Source organism: Malaclemys terrapin, chromosome 3 (assembly GCF_027887155.1).
Source record: "Malaclemys terrapin pileata isolate rMalTer1 chromosome 3, rMalTer1.hap1, whole genome shotgun sequence".
NCBI classification, from domain to species: Eukaryota; Metazoa; Chordata; order Testudines; family Emydidae; genus Malaclemys; species Malaclemys terrapin.
The window spans coordinates 19362541-19368540 of record NC_071507.1 but is presented as its reverse complement, the minus strand read 5'-3'; positions in this window follow the sequence as shown (position 1 = coordinate 19368540).

Genomic DNA, 6000 nt, shown 5'->3' with positions numbered 1-6000 from the left:
TTACTAAACACCCCACAGTCACCCTTCAATGTGAAAGACGCTGTCTTTCATCTTCTATAAGAACTTTAATAAATACACTGCTACATACCCAGTAAGAAACAGTCTTTAATCATTTACAATCTTATTTCTTTTGGATAGTAGAATAAATCTAATCATAAATATGATTGTACCAGCAGGAAAAAAGAAGTATAATCTCTTCTGACAGGATAATATAAATGTCATGAGTACACACATTCATTTCCCCCCGCAGGATTCTTTCACAAAGACCCCAGTTCAGCAAAGCCCTGAAGTATATATTTGAGCATGTGAATTAATCTCACTGATTTCATTGGGACTACTCATGTGGTTATGCATATATTTAAGTACTTTGCTGGATCAGGGCCTTAGGGAAAAGCAACGGCCGTCTGTCTAGTGACCCAACCCAGGTGTCAAGGTCTAATATTGTGGGCAGCCTATTAGCAAGGACTATGGTTCATCGGTATTAGGGACACACTATATGTTTAGACACAATAATTGTACATCATCGATTCCCAGACTAACTAGCATCCATCTGTGATCTGGTTCCTTGAAAACATACAAATAATTTTCTATTTATTAGTACAGTTCCCCCTCTTTCAGCCTAATTCTGCCCACAGAGATCATGCACAAATCCCACTGAACTTTCTTCCACAGGGTTTTGGCTATGCAGAGTGGTACGTTGTACCCAAACCACCTCAGCTGTGGTGAAACTCAGAATCAGATCCTAATCTAGACACAAGCAGCAGCTCAGGCCCATAACGAGTGCAGGTAACAAACATGGGCTTTGTCTCTGCACTTAAGGCTGTAGTATAGTCACAAGAGAAAGGTAGGGATGGCAAGAAAGAGAATAATTTCCAGTGGGCATCAAGTGTGTTTTTAGTGTTCCATTCATTAGTCAGTAGATTCTTTGACTGAGTGCACATTAGTGAGTTGTCAGTGCACATTGAAAACGTCCCTGCATAACATGCATTGCAGTGCACTTAATCCCCCTGCATCATGCTGGCGATGGTGCAAGGGATTTCTGCGGGGATGGGGGAAGGAATCTTCACTCACCACCAGGCCAAACAGCTGCTGCATAGCCACTTGCGCAATCTTGAAGTTGCCACCGCCCTTGTGCTGCCACACCCATGTTGTACAGGCTGGAGGGTCTATATAGCAGTGGACCCGCTACACCTGATAAGATCCTTTCCTATCTGCCATCCAGTCCCCAAGTTCTGCTGAACTGGGATGCAAAGGAGGCCCCCATGGAATTGGTCTTCACATGATGCAGAAAGTGCAGGATCCCTATGCACGGTCCCCAGATCTACTCCCTGTCTATCAGAAACCACCTGACTCCACCCAGTTCTCCTACCTCAGGGGCCTTCCAGGGCCAGCTGACATCTGTCCAGTTTGCATTTTTAATGAAGCTATGTGAATAGAGCCAAGCAATTTTTTGTTCTGTGAATAATAAATTTACCAAAAGCTTCATTGAGGGGAGGGAGGAGAAGGGGCATCAAAACTATTCGGAAATTCAAGTCAATTCAGTGAATAGTTTCAGAGGGGGGAAAAAAAACCCCTGAACAACAACAAATGAGAAATGTGAAACTATTTCAGAGATGTCAATTCAAACAGACATTCAGAACATTTGGTTTGACCCTAACAAAAAAGTTCAGTTTCTGTTTGATATGAACTATTTTTTTAAACTTTTCAATTTAGCCACCAAGCCAAAATAGTAATCATTTACTCAGATCTATGTGTGAAACTCAGCAATTTGTTGACTAGGTGCAAACCACATCTTTGACTGCTCCACAAAGATTCCCACACCCCTGAGTTTCAAGTTCCAAAAGACCTCAAAACGTAAAGCCAAACTCGGCTAAAGCAACTGCATCTATGATGAGATAACTGGCTCTGTGGATATAGGAAAAGTGGTGGATGTGATATATCTTGACTTTCACAAAGCTTTTGATATGGTCTCCCACAGTATTCTTGCCAGCAAGTTAAAAAAGTATGGCTTGGATGAATGGACTATAAGGTGGATAGAAAGCTGGCTAGATTGTCGGGCTCAACAGGTCGTGATCAATGGCTCGATGTCTAGTTGGCAGCTGGTATCAAGCGGAGTGCCCCAGGGGTCAGTTCTGGGGCTGGTTTTGTTCAACATCTTTATTAATGATCTGGATGATGGGATGAATTGCACCCTCAGCAAGTTTGCAGATGACACTAAGCTGGGGGGGAGATGTAGTACACTGGAGGGTAGGGATAGGGTCCAGAGTGACCTAGACAAATTGAAGGATTGGGCCAAAAGAAATCTGATGAGGTTAAATAAGGACAAGTGCAAAGTCCTGCACATAGGAAGGAAGAATCCCATGCACTGCTTCAGGCTGGGGACCGACTGGCTAAGCAGCAGTTTTGCAGAAAAGGACCTGGGGATTACAGTGGATAAGAAGCTGGATATGAGTCAACAGTGTGCCCTTGTTGCCAAGAAGCCCAACGGCATATTGGGCTGTATTAGTAGGAGCATTGCCAGCAGATCGAGGGAAGTAATTATTCCCCTCTATTCGGCCCTGGTGAGGCCACACTTGGAGTATTGCGTCCAGTTTTGGTCCACCCCACTACAGAAGGGATGTGGACAAATTGGAGAGAGTCCAGCGGAGGGCAACAAAAATGATTAGGGGACTGGGGCACATGGCTTATGAGGAGAGGCTGAGGAAACTGGGGTTATTTAGTCTGTAGAAGAGAAGAGTGATGGGGGATTTGATAGCTGCTTTCAACTACCTGAAGGAGAGTTCCAAAGAGAATGGAGTTCAGCTGTTCTCCGTGGTGGCAGATGACAGAACAAGGAGCAATGGTCTCAAGTTGCAGTGTGGGAGGTCTAGGTTGGATATTAGGAAACACTATTTCACTAGGAGGGTGGTGAAGCACTGGAATGGGTTACCTAGGGAGGTGGTGGAATCTCCATCCTTAGAGGTTTTTAAGGCCCAGCTTGACAAAGCCTTGGCTGGGATGATTTAGTTGGTGTTGGTCCTGCTTTGAGCAGGGGATTGGACTAGATGACCTCCTGAGGTCTCTTCCAACCCTAATATCCTATGATTCTATGATCTTAATTTGCATTGAAAGTGAAACTGTGAATTTCAGACGGTTTGGAAATTAAAACCATAAATCAACCCAGGTTTGCCTGAACCTAGGACCTCTTTCATTCTAAGCTGAACCCAAGTTCACTCAAATTACCTTTTCAGTGCACATGGGCTGAGTTTTTAATAAAGGCCTGAGAGCAGACATTGATAACTATGGATGCTAATATCAATACATCTGGAAGCGAAGTTAAAATGGGTAGAGATGTGACTGGCATGATGATTTATGAGACTCATTATGAGTCAGGACTCCGCATGTGCCCTTTATGTTTGCTCTGTATTTATCCACACTACCAACCGGTATGGGTGAATACACAGCCCACGTACTTCTGTTCTGAACTAATGGAGGGAGTATTTATTAGACAGCTTTTAAAGATCAGCAACAGCACACAAGCCCGTGTTTCACAGACAGCAGTGGCAGCTGTCGTAAGTAGTAGAGAATCAGCCTTCACACGTTCAGTGAAGTGTAAAATGGCAGCATAGTCTGCTGTTTCCAGCTGTGGTGACTGCCTGACAAATCATAACGCAAGAGACTGGCCTTTTAGTGGACTAAAAGAAAAGAAATGGCTAAGATTCAAACTGCTGGCTACCTGCTGGAACCCCCTAGCACTAAATGGCTACACTGACAGACCAGTCGTGATTTCCTTCTTTGTTCTATTCAAAGAACAATTGATTTCTAGCGTATATCATTAAAAGAAGCTCTTAAGATTTCACTTTCCATTACAGACATATCATTAGTGGAGCATCTCCTATTCAATAATGCAATCTACTGGTGGCAACAAAATAGCCACTGAGACATAGTTTCTTTGTCTAAAAAAAAGTAAAATAAAACACAATGAAGAAATTGTGTCTTGTAATATACAGTTACAACAAACATTGCAAGCAATACAAGTTATTCCCATGAAAACGAGCATAAGAATTTAACTAGACCAGTTCTTCAGCTAGCGTAAATCAATGGAGCTACCCCAATTTACACTAACTGAGGATTATGGCCCAATTCCCTGTAAAAATACTAACGCTCTGGGTGATATTTCTTCAGCTCATGGCAGTTGGTCATGCTAGCCAACAAGAAAGAAAGTGACACACTCTCATTGTGGAACATATGAGTTGTGTTGCCCAGCTAAAGAAATCTGCATTATACATTTTTTTCTAAATAGTTATCTTTTTGGTAAATTGAATGGATCAGATTCTATTCTGTGCTACACCAAGTGTAAATCTGGAGTAATTCTATTGATTGAAATGGAGTTGCTACCCAAGTATAAGCCCATAGTAACTTCATTTAAGTCAGCAGAATTATTCCAGATTTACACTGGGTGTAGCAGAAAACAGAATCCGGCCTGCTATGTTATTCATAGTGATTTGGCACAAAGTGTTTGCTGCTGCACATATTCACAATTTTTTTAAATGGTGTAAGCTTGCCAGATTCAACCTGGGGTAAGTCAGTGTGCCTTGAGCAGTGATATAAGTAGCTGTGGGAGTTGCATATAGGAGGTAAATATGTCAGAAAACAGATGCATGGCCAGATCCCCAAGCCTGTCCTCTCTCTATATATATTATAGGAACCCAGTCACCAGAGCAACTTGCACTAATGTAAATGGTATTTGCTTCTTCTACTTTTCCATCTTCCATCCCTTGAGTCTGTAAGTTACACACATTGGGCCTGATTCACCACTTTGTTAAAACAGTTTTATGCCAATGTAACTCAAATCAATGGAACTACACCATCATAAAACAGATGTTACATGGTAGTGAACATCCATTTAATGTGGGTAGATTACACTGCTCATCTCTTGCATCCATTTTTCTGATCAGTTTCCGCTTATGTAACATACTCCACTGTTTATACACCAATGCAGAATGTGTCTTTTGGGACAAATTCCAGGCTGACCGCCACAACATTAGCCCCACTCACTTCATGCATAGAAAGCTAGGTGAAAAAAAGAGTTCTCAAAAAAGTGTATTTGTGCATATATTTGCGATGGTACTTGTAGTCCATGCAATTCAGGAAAATGTTAGTCCACCATATTCACAGAAAGAGAAAGTATAGTGAATACCCTTGTGAATGAGCATGGACCAGGAATGTTAACACAATCATCTTTGAAGTTTTTTGTGGATTTTAGAGCAATACTTTCAGAGAGTAAGAACAATGTGACTTCAATGACTGAAACCCAGGTGAGCGGCAAATTCCAAATACCCAAAGCCATAGTTGTGGGTGAATAGTTGAAAACTAACTGATAGGTTGAAATGTTTGCATAAATTATTCATCAAATAATTTTAAGACACTAATTCCGAAATCCAAAGTGCACCGGCATTCGAGTTTGAATAAGACGTTGCATCTGTTGGAGAAGGTTACATGTCAGCTAAAAGTCAGTGCAGCATTTTACCCTTTCCAAACACAAGAAAGCAAGTGGTGAATTCAGGCCAAGCTTTTCATAACTGACAGGTGATTTTGAGTACCTCAACTGCCCAAGTGGAGTGGATACTTTCATGGAGCCTGAAGTTCAACAATTTCTGAAATTCAGGCTACTGGGCACCACAAAACTGAGGTACCCAAATCACGAGTCACTTTTGAGAATCGTGGCTATAGTGCCGAGGGCGAGGTCATCCTGAGCAGAGTGTCTCCATTGCTGCACACCGTGTTCTTTAGCTGAAGTGCTAGGACTGTGCAGGCAGCTTTGTTGACTCATCCGTGATTTCCAGGAAATTAAATTATTGAAGAATCTACCTGAGGGTGATACAAACGGTGCTTGATTAAAGTTGGCATTTAGATCATCAAAACAGAAATGTGCCTTTTGCATGTGCTGAGGTCACTGGTAACTGTGGCGGCGCTCTTCTGACTCTGATCCATGCAATGAAGGTTACAGTGAATATGCAG